We start from the raw sequence: 11,688 nt of genomic DNA on the forward strand, positions 1-11,688 counted from the left end.
CAACCGTACCCGACTTTATGTTAGCGCTCTGACTTCTGGAAAGCCTCTAAGGGTGGAGGCTGGTTGCCTGGAGAACCACCCATGTGATTAGAGGGTTGGGATTTTCAGTCCTACTCTCTCCTACCTCAGGAGAGGGGAGAGGGAAGAGGGACGGGAGATTCTGTCCAGTCACTGAAGGACAGTGATTTAATCAATCATGCCTGAGTAATGAAACCGTCATAAAAATGCTAAATTTACTGTTTCTGAGAGTTCGGTTTTGGCAAACACATGGAAGTTCTGGGAGGATGGCATGCTTGGAGAGGGCATGGGAGCTTTGTGCCCCTTCCCCCCATACTTTTCCTTATTTGTCTCCTCCATCTGGCTGTTCCTGGGTATATCCTTTTATAATAAGATGATACTCTAGTGAGCAACTCTTCCTGAGTTCTGTGAGCCACAAATTAATGCAATCAAGGGAGGAGATTGTGGGAACCTTTGATTAATAGCCGGGTGGTCGCAAGCACAGGTAACAACCTGGATTTGGGATGGCATCTGAAATGGGAGTGCAGCAGTCTTATAGGACTTCTTATTAGTTGGCCCTTACCCTGTGGGATCTGACTGTATCAGACTGAATTGAACTGTAGGACACTGATGGCCGTCCCTGGACAGTCAGAGAGTATCTGGTCACAGAAGTGTTCAGTGTTGTAGGAGAGTAGAGGAGATACACAGGAGTGTTTTTCTCTAAGATGTTCAGCTTCAAACTGTTAAGAGCTCCTTGTCATCCACATGAGGAGGTTGAACAGATAGTTTAATCAAATCTAGTAAGAAGTTGGCAAAGTCAGATTTATTGAAAAGATTCCTACTGTGGCCACCTTTTTATAAAAGCAAGTTAAGAGCCACTGGCGAAACAGAAGAACCAGACTTGGTGAAGAAGCCGTTTGAGCAGGTGAAAGCTAAAGAACTCAGTGTCTGCATAGGAGATTCACCAGAGGGACCAAGGAAAGATGAAACCGGGACTTGCAGGGTCTGGATCCAGATGGGGTGCCCTTTCAGGCTACCTGTGTGTATTGACTTTGGTGGTAGGATGCCAGTGGGCATTGTTACCTGAGGATGTTCTCTGTCACTTTCAGATCTAATATCTCAGAAGAGTAACTTAATGATACATATGACAGAGACCATCACTAGACTGTCAAGAAACATATGAAAAACAGGAAATTGTAAAAGGGAAGAAGGAGATTGGGAGAGGGAGGTAAACACAAACATTTTGGGAAAAGTGAGTTTCTTTTCTTGGGTAGCTAGGAAAAAGTCAGTCTGCCCTTGAGCATGTTGTCTGGAGTAATTAGGAAAAAAAAGTTCTTTATGCTCTGAAAAACTTTGAGAATTTAACTGGAGAGTGTGTATGACAGGTTTTCTCTATGTAATGTCTACAGTGGCCTTAATTTAGTACCTGCACCAAGTCAGAACCATTTCCCTCATCTGAATTTTCTCAGGCTTTGTTCTGTTTTTAAAGTATTATGAATAAAATGTAAATAATTTCATACTTTTTTAAAAAAGATTTTATTTTTATTTTATTCATGAGAGACAGAGAGAGGCAGAGGCAGAGGGAGAAGCAGGCTTCCCGTGGAGCAGGCAGCCCGATGTGGGACTCCATCCCTGGACCCTGGCATCATGACCTGAACCGAACGCAGATGCTTACCTGACTGAGCCATCCAGTCGCCCTTCATACTTTTTATATAAATGGTGTGGCATAATATTTATTTATCTAGACCTGGTGAATACAAGATTGTTTAATAGGAGATTTTTGTTTGTTTAGCTGCGAAGAAACTTTAACTTAAATTTTCCTGGGAATATGTTATTAGCACTGTCATAATTGCCCCTGATTCTAGGTATGGCTTTATCAACTCCTTTATCACTCTAGCCCAAAACACAAATTTTTTTTTTTAAATCTTTGGCATACAGAAAGACCTGGTAAAGTGCATTTTTATTACCTAATTTGTGTTTGTAGTGGATCACCAGAAATCATCCAAGAATTACTCATGTATTTCCATATTGGTGACAGGTGTTCTCGTAAGCATTTCGTATATGAGGGTGCTGTTCATCTTACTTGTGACTGTTCTGAATTAATTGTGACAAGCTCTAATTAGAGCTTTTGAAAGTTTCATTCCAGGCTTCTTGAGCTGATGTTTTGCCTCTAGCCAGGGGGATAGACTGCACATTAATTTTGATACTCTTTAAAGACATGTGCGCAGTTACTGTTCATTTAAGCCAGATGGCATGTGTCAACTCCTGTTCCTGGAAAGGGAGAGGTTTTTTGGTGGGGGAGGGGGGCTTTGTAGTAAAACCTTACGTGTCTTCTTATGGAGCTCTTCTCTTTACATAATAAATTAGTACGTGTCTTCTTATGGAGCTCTTCTCTTTACATGAATTAGTACTTACAGAAGATTTTCATAGCAATGTAAGGGCTCCTCCTTTCACTTATGAAGAAGATTCCTAGGGGATTGGGCACAGATGTTTTCGTGTGTAAATTCTTTTGCAGTTGTGCAGTAGCAAGGGATCACTGATAAAGTTACATAAAACGAATACTGTTTTTTAGGATAAAACCAAAGAATTCATAAGAGAAGGAGTAAGTGGCCCTTTTATGTTTTTACCAAGCTGCTTACAGTCAGAATCTGAGTCCGGGGATTGGCTGGCTCTGGACAGAGCTCTTAATGATGGAGTGTCGATGCATTTGGAGCCCCTTAGAAAATTGCTCTGATCCAGAGTCAGCCATAGATAGTCTTCTCTACATGAGCACCGTGAATTCCAGCGCTTGGCTTTTAATGTGCATCATGAATCACCTTACATTGAAGTTTATTTTTCCATGAAAATTTTTATTTATTTCAAGCAAGTACATGTAGGTAAGTGTTTGAATTCTGCAAGCATTTGGTTTTCATTTATCCTGACTAAATCCTAAGCTGCTGAACTTTAGTGACACTTTTTAATTTTCACATCCATAACTCCCAAGAATTTAGGGTGTGAATTTGGGAATTTGATAAAGTGGCTTTTTTATGTTCTTCTTTTCTTTTTTTTTTTAAAGATTTTATTTATTTATTCATGAGAGACGGGGGGGAGAGAGAAAGAGAGAGAAGCAGAGGGAGAAGCAGGCTCCCAAGGAGCAGGGAGCCCGAAGCGGGACTCGATCCCAGGACCTCGGGATCATGACCTGAGCCGAAGGCAGATGCTTAACTATCTGAGCCACCCAGGCGCCCTATGTTCTTATTTTCTTAGAAATTGATTTTACAAGTATTATTTTACTGGGATGCTTATCAACATAAGGTATTGTATATATTCTGTGTGTAAGACACCCGATAAAGTATAATCTGTCACACACATATTATATGAGAGCCCCGATGCAGGGCTCTATCCCAGGAGACTGGGGTCATGACCAGAGCCAAAGGCAGACCCTTAAGCTACTAAGCCACCCAGGGGCCCCTGTTCTCTTAATAATAACCCCCTCATATGTCCTCCCCTAGTCTGACGTTTGAGATTACGAAAAGAATACTATTTTGTGTATATTTGTTTTCAAAACCTTTTGAATCTCCAATTAATGAATTTTTATTAAACAGTGTTGAATATTCGTTACCAAGACAATTCATGATTAAATAGAAAACATGTTAAATACTGCGATAACGGTGTATTCAGTGAGTATTCAGTGAGTTTTATGCTCTGGCACAGTAATAGTGCTTAAAGGCATCATTTAAAAAAATACAATTTTAGGGACGCCTGGGTGGCTCAGTCGTTAAGCATCTGCCTTCGACTCAGGTCACGAGCCCAGGGTCCTGGGATCAAGCCCCACGTGGGGCTCCCTGCTTCTCCCCCTCCCACTCCTCCTGCTTGTGTTCCCTCTCTATCAAATAAATAAATAAAATCTTTTTTAAAAATATAAGTTTATTGTGAAAAATAATTCATATAATGAAGAAGGATAGGAAGTAAAAGATAAAAGTTCCCCTTGCCGAGCCTCTCCACAGAAAAAAATATTTGAATATCAGCTTTAAACTTCCCAACTTTGGTCAAACACATAAAATTACAAATTCAGAAAGCTCTGTAAACTCTAAACAGGATAAATTTGAAGAAAACCACACCTGGACACATCACGGTCAAATTGCTAAAAGCCAAGGATAAAGAGAAAAATTTTGGAAAGTCGCCTGAGAAATGACACATTAAATACAAAGGAACAACTGGACTGACTTTTCTCCTAAGCTGCAAGGAAGGCCCGATATAAGAATAAGAAACAGAATACTAGAACAAGAGAACAGCACACACAAAAAAGTCACAATCATATGTATTTATTAAAATAAATCATTTTACAAGTGAGTATAGCTATTCTTTCCTTTCCCTCCCTTCACATCGAAAGTTTCTGAAAGGCTTAAATAGTACACTTCATGAGCATGCGGCACCAAGCATCCCCAGCCCAGTTTTTTTTTTAAAACATATCCTAATCCGCAGTCATTAAGTAAGACTTCTGTTTTCAGCAATAAAAACTACTCACAATCTTGAAAGATCAGCAGGTAATTAATTAACACTCTTTACCTTCCCTCCAATTACATTCCTTTTTAAACGCAGAAACGAAGGAGGTTAAATCAGCAAGACGACAAGCAGAAAGACTAAAGGAGGCGAGGTTCAGAAACCGGGGCCTCCGGCCTCGGGGGGAGGCTTCTGCAGCCGGGACCCAGCGCACTTACCATTCTTCGGCAAACTCTGGATCACCTTCACCGCCGCCTCAAACCTGGTTTCGTGCACGGATCTCGGGTCGGCCATCTCCAGCCGCCAGCGCCGGCCCCACTCCCGGGCCCAAGGTCTGTCGGCTGGAATCAGGCAGCAGCAGCAGCACCAGCTTTCCCAGGCGCCTGCATGAAACTGGAACAGGGAGCGCAGCCGCGGATCAACATGCCCAAAGGGAGGAGGCCCACGCAGCTGGTCACTGCCCCGTCGCTCGGCCCTATCCAGGCCACACAGATCGAGGTGGCCCAGCTCCTTCCTCCTCCCCGGGGCGTGACCTAGGCCGAGGAGCCGGCCCGCCGAGACAGAAAAACAACTCACCGAGAGGAAGAGCATCTCTAGCACAACACGGAGGGGCTCCGGACACCCGTGGTCGCGGAGCGTCTCTCCCACCCGCAGGACCCTGGCGGAGCAGCCACACTCCCCATCCCGGCGGGGTCCGTCGGTCAGTCGGCGCCCTCCCCACAGCCCCGCCCCAGAGCCACTAAAGGACCCACTAGCTGCCGCCGCCGCTGCGGCCGCTCAGCCGACTCCACCCACCCGCCCCGCGTCCGAGGCGACGACGCGCGCTGCTGTCGGTCGCCCGGGTAGGGCCACAGGAGAAGGCCAGGCAGGGAAGTGAGATGGATCGGGTTCTCGGTTTTTGAACAGGCCGGACGCCGCGTCCGTGCCCGTGCAGCCGGACAGTGGGAAGCGCGCAGGGGACGCGGGGTTGGATCTGCACCAGGGCCCAAAGGTACCGCTGGGCGAAAAAAAAAAAAAAGACCCTGCGATCCAGGGCCCCTGCCCTCTTAGGTTAAGGTTTGAGGAACGTGATGGGACGTAAGAAAGGACCTTTTTCACTGAGATGACTCTCTTATTCCTTTATCACAAAACTCCTTTATCTCAGCTCATGACCTAACTTTATGCTGAGAAAAATAGAAACGATCTGACAGGAGCATTGATCATCCCACCGAGAGAGTCACCAACCTGTCTGCATTTGTGACCTTAGGCTCTGCCTTCGCTCCTGGGAAAGTGGATGAACTGTCCCTGCTGCTATCTAGGAGCATCCCCTTTTCTACTTCTCGGATCCCATCCCTTCTCATTCACTGAAGAATCATGTGCCCTCACTACTGGATCACATCAGTCAGCTTTAAAAAGCCTGCCAAAATTACTGTGCATCTTACTAACCAACCAAGTAACCAACCACCCTGCCTTCCAGCCCACACACTCTTCTAGAAGCCACCTGGGTTCTCCCTCTCTTTCGAAGCAAAATTGTCATCAAAACTTAACCTATGTAAGCCGTTTCCACTTCCTTATTTCACATTTTCTCTTCAGACTCGAACTGACCTTTGAACAACACCAGTGTGAACTGTGCAGTTCCAGTTACACATGGCTTTTTTTCAATAAACACAGGACAGTACCGTAAAGGTATTTTCTATTATGATTTTAATAACATTTTCTTTTCTCTAGCTTTACCATAAGAATACAGTATGTAATACACACAACATACAGAACATGTGTTAACTGACTTTATCAGTAAGACTTCAGGGCAATAGACAATTAGCAGTTCAGTTTTGGGGGAGTCAAAAGTTATACGCAGATTTCCGACTTGCGGGGGGCGGGTGTCGGGACCCCTACCCCCACATTGTTCAAGGGTCAACTGTACTCTAACTAGGTTTTTGTTCTCACCACTCCGTGGAAACTTTTCTTTCTTTTTTTTTAAGATTTTATTTATTTATTTAACAGAGAGAGACACAGCGAGAGAGGGAACACAAGCAGGGGGAGTGGGAGAGGGAGAAGCAGGCTTCCCGCCGAGCAGGGAGCCCGATGCAGGGCTCGATCCCAGGACCCTGGGATCACGACCCGAGCCGAAGGCAGACGCTTAATGACTGAGCCACCCCAGCATGCCTGGTTGAAACTTTTCTTTTAAAAAATACCAGCATTCTCCATCTTGTCAAATCCAATGTCTTCATCCTAAATGCCAGAGACTCAGAGTTACCCCTGATTGCTCTTTCCTTATCCTCAATACCCAGAGTCCTGGGATCGAGCCCCGCATCGGGCTCTCTGCTTGGCAGGAAGCCTGCTTCTCCCTCTCCCACTCCCCCTGCTTGAGTTCTCTCTCTCTGTCAAATGAAAAAAATAAAATCCTTAAAAAAAATACCCAATCTATCAGCAGAGCCTGTCACCTTTACCAACCAAATATCTCCTCGATCTGCCAACCTTCCGGAAGCCACCCACAACCACTCCCATAGTCAAAGGCACCAGCATTATTCATCTGGGCCATGACAAGCCTCTTGCTTCTGCTTCTCATGGACCATTTTCTGTACAAACAGGTCTTTTTAGAAGAATATCAGATCACAGCACTACTCCCCTGCTTTCCACACTTGGAATAAAATCCATTTCTTTACCATACCCTACAAGGCCCAACATGACCTTTTAAATTTCACCTTCCACCGTCACCACCTTTGCCCCCAACATACACTATGCTCCCAGCCCACAAGCTTTCTTCCTATCCCTTAAACACACTAAACTCGTTCTTACCTCAGGAAATATTTGCTATTCTGTCAGCCTGAGATGTTCTCCCTCTAGATCTTCATTTTATGGATTCTTGTTCCAATGGCACTACCTCCAAGAACTTCCCCTAATTACCTCCCATCGCCATCATACTCTCTCTCCTTCATAGCACTACTTACTTATTTAAGTCTGTTTCCTCTACTAGAATGTAAGCTTCATGAGGGCAGGGACTTTGTCCATTTTGTTCATCTGTTTGTTATAGTCTCAGTGTTCAGTAAACGTTTACTGAACTAATGTATCAAAATGAAGGACACGCAGCAAGTAAACAGAAAAGGTAGTACTCAATTCCTTTCTAAAACTGCCTATTACCTTCCACTTACAGCACCCTGCTTCTATCTATAGATGATGTTCTTTTATTTCCATTTCCTAATTCCTAAAAGATTCTAACAGTGGAATAGCTAAACCAGTAATTCCTAAAGCTGGCTTCACATCAGAATCAACTAGGATGGTTTTAGAAACGGTCTTCCAGGCCCAGTTTCAGACCTGTGACAAGGCCCAGGGAACCTGTAACGTTAAAAAAGCTCCACAGTGATAGAGCTTGTCCACTTTTCTAGACAGGGGGTCAACAAACTTTTCCTGTAAAGGGCCAGATGGTAAATATCTTACGCTTTGAATGCCATATGGTTTCTGCTGTAACCACTGAACTCTGCCATGAAGCACAAAAGCAGCCACGCACAGCATGTAAATGCACAGGCAAGGTTGTGTTCCAACACAAATGGTGGAACCAGATTTGGTCCCATGCTATAGTCTGCCAAACCCTATTTTACCATGCTTCTCAAGTATTAATATGCATTCAAGTCACATGAAGATCTTGTTAAAATACACATTCCAGGGGCGCCTGGGTGGCTCAGTCAGTTAAGCGTCTGCCTGCGGCTCAGGTCATGGTCCCAGGGTCCTGGGATCCAGTCCCGCCTCGGGCTCCCTGCTCAGGTGGGAAGCCTGCTTCTCCCTCTGCCTGCTGCTCCCCCTGCTTGTGCTCTGTCTGACAGGTAAATAAATAAAATCTTTAAAAAAAAAAATACAGATTCTAATTCAGAAAAGGTGGGTTGGGACTGAAATGAAGCATTTCTAACAAACTCCCAGGTGGTACCACTGCTGCCAGCACAAGGACCCGCAAGGTACAACACACACTGGGTGCCTGGCTTTGCCGAATGCCGCTGTATTCTGACAGGAATGATCTGTGTCCTATACAACTTCACATAATAAGATCCAATTCTTGCTCGTTGCGCAGTAGTGCTAGCGGCTTCCCTATTCCGTTCTCGGAACCGGCGGCACTCGCTCGTGCTGAGCTACTACGAAGCCCCTGCCGGCGAGCTCGTAGGAGCTTGGAACCGTCGTCACCCCTCCGTGTCTCACCAGCGGGGGAAAAATGGTTGAAGCAGATCGCCCAGGAAAGCTTTTCATTGGTGGCCTCAATACAGAAACAAATGAAAAAGCCCTTGAAGCAGTATTTGGCAAATATGGACGAATAGTGGAAGTTCTATTGATGAAAGATCGTGAAACCAACAAACCGAGAGGATTTGCTTTTGTCACCTTTGAGAGCCCAGCAGATGCTAAGGATGCAGCCAGAGACATGAGTGGAAAGTCCTTAGATGGAAAAGCCCTCAAAGTAGAACGGGCCACTAAACCATCATTTGAAAGTGGTAGACGTGGACCACCTTCACCTCCAAGAAGCAGAGGCCCTCCAAGAGGTCTTAGAGGTGGAAGAGGAGGAAGTGGAGGAACCAGGGGACTCCCTCACGTGGAGGGCACATGGATGATGGTGGCTATTCCATGAATTTTAACATGAGTTCTTCCAGGGGACCACTTCCAGAAAAAAGAGGACCACCACCACGAAGTGGTGGTCCTCCTCCTAAAAGATCTGCCCCTTCAGGACCAGTTCGCAGCAGCAGTGGAATGGGAGGAAGAGCTCCTGTGTCACGTGGAAGAGATAGTTATGGAGGCCCACCTTGACGGGAACCCCTGCCCTCTGGTAGAGATGTTTATTTGTCCCCAAGAGATGATGGATACTCTACTAAAGACAGCTATTCAAGCAGAGATTACCCAAGTTCTCGTGATACAAGAGATTATGCACCACCACCAAGAGATTATACTTACCGTGATTATGGTCATTCCAGTTCACGTGATGACTACCCATCGAGAGGCTATAGTGATAGAGATGGCTATGGTCGTGATCGTGACTATTCAGATCATCCAAGTGGAGGTTCCTACAGAGATTCATATGAGAGTTAGGGTAACTCACGTAGTGCTCCACCTACACGAGGGCCCCCGCCATCTTATGGTGGAAGCAGTCGCTATGATGATTACAGCAGCTCACGTGACGGATATGGTGGAAGTCGAGACAGTTACTCAAGCAGCCGAAGTGATCTCTACTCAAGTGGTCGTGATCGGGTTGGCAGACAAGAAAGAGGGCTTCCCCCTTCTATGGAAAGGGGGTACCCTCCTCCACGTGATTCCTACAGCAGTTCAAGCCGCGGAGCACCAAGAGGTGGTGGCCGTGGAGGAAGCCAATCTGATAGAGGGGGAGTCAGAAGCAGATATTAAAAACAAAACTTTGGACCAAAATCCCTGTTCAAAGAAACAAACAAAAAAGTGGAACCTTTTCTGTCATAACTACCCAAGGACTACTAAAAGGAAAAATTGTGTTACTTTTTTTTTTAAATTTCCTGTTAAGTTCCCCTTCCATAATTTTTATGTTCTTGTGAGGGAAAAAAAAGTAAAACCTGTTTAATCTTATTTGACTTTATGACATTGCTTTCAATAAGCAAATGTTAAATGTGTTAAGACTTGACTTGTGTACTAGTGTTGTAATTTTTCAAGTTAAAAGTGTCCCTAAAGGCCACTTCCTATATCTGATTTTTCCCAGTAAATGAGGCAAAGCAATTCTAAGACCTTCCACAAACATCTAGCCATCTAAAATGGAGAGGTGAATCCTTCTGCCTATACAAACAAGCTAGCTATTAGAGGGTGGTCGGGGTATGCTACTCTAGGATTTCAGAGTGTCTTCAACTGAAATCTCAATGTTCTCAGTATGAAAAACCTGAGATCAGATGCTTATGTAAGGAAAGTGCTATTCACCCAGTAAACCCAAAAAAGCAAATGGATAATGCTGGCCATATTTTGCCTTTCTGACATTTCCTTGGGAATCTACAAGAGCCTCCCCTTTCCCCTCCCCCAATAAGACCATTTAAGTGTGTGTTAAGCAACTACAGAATACTAAATAAAAAGTTTGACCAAAACCAAAAAAAAAAAAGATCCAATTTTTTTTTTTTTACAGAAGGAAAAATGAACCTGGCTCTACAGTTAGCACAAGAAAATGATGAACTAAGTACATACATTTTACTGTTCATAAAGAGAAAAATGTAGCAAAAACTCCATTTTAAAATTCCTCATTACTAATGAAAGGATAAATGTTCACACACCTACCTATACATAACATGGAATGCTTTCGTGGAAATTTCAGGCCTTCGTTTCTATCGACTTCACGATTTTCCTAAAAGGTAAATATAAGGATTAAGAAAAGCTACCAAAATACAGTCAAAATGCCAAGTGTCTGACTTCTTACCTTACCAATTTTATTTCCAACCAGCATGTTTACTACGTCATTTCTCGTGCAGTATGTTTTCAATTCATTTAACCAATTATCCAATTTGACAAAGGTATCTCTTCTTGTGACATCATAAACTGAAATAAAAAGGGTCACTTATTAAATAAGCATTAAAAATAAGAGCAATGGCATTATATTTCTGATATGTCACTACAAGCTAATATTTCTATATAGGCAAGTCTGTTTCTAAGCCTTCAAATGCTTAACAATCAGTATCTACTCAGCCAGATGGAAGAAACAAGTGTATTAAAGAATAATAATAAACATATACATACACACACTTCAATTTCATTAAGACACACCGTGAGAGAAATGAAATTATATCCTGGGTGATAACTGAAAATTAATTTAAGCAAAACAACAGCTGTTCCCGTTCTTAACAATAAAAGACATTTATCCAAAAACGAAAACATTCAGATCCAAATCTGTGGCAAAATACCAAACTTTTTTCCATGGATTCAAACATCTATGACCCTGTTAATTTGTTTCTTACAAGGACCAGAATTTGCAACTTTGAAAAAATATGTAAACTTAACGGATAAGATCCTGATTGTCTCCCTGTTATCACTTTCATCTTCCAACCCACTGCATTAAAATATATTAAGGGCTTATTCATATAAAGAACTTATTAATTTAAAGTGTTTTCTAGGGGCGCCTGGGTGGCTCAGTTGCTTAAGCAACTGCCTTCGGGGCAGGTCATGGTCCCAGGTCCTGGGATCGAGCCCCACCTCTGACTCCCTGCTCAGCAGGGAGCCTGCTTCTCCCTCTCCCTCTGCTGCTCCCCGGCCTGT

General features: G+C 43.8%; 1 pseudogene; it reads left to right on the forward strand.

Annotated features, from left to right (window-relative positions):
- Positions 1-8,597: 8,597 nt before the first annotated feature.
- On the forward strand, positions 8,598-10,504 carry LOC114205032 (RNA-binding motif protein, X chromosome-like; annotated as a pseudogene).
- Positions 10,505-11,688: the final 1,184 nt, after the last annotated feature.

The sequence above is a fragment of the Eumetopias jubatus genome, unplaced genomic scaffold (assembly GCF_037043125.1).
Source record: "Eumetopias jubatus isolate StellerSeaLion01/CBP00866 unplaced genomic scaffold, mEumJub1_p1.0 scaffold_8, whole genome shotgun sequence".
Classification (NCBI taxonomy): domain Eukaryota; kingdom Metazoa; phylum Chordata; class Mammalia; order Carnivora; family Otariidae; genus Eumetopias; species Eumetopias jubatus.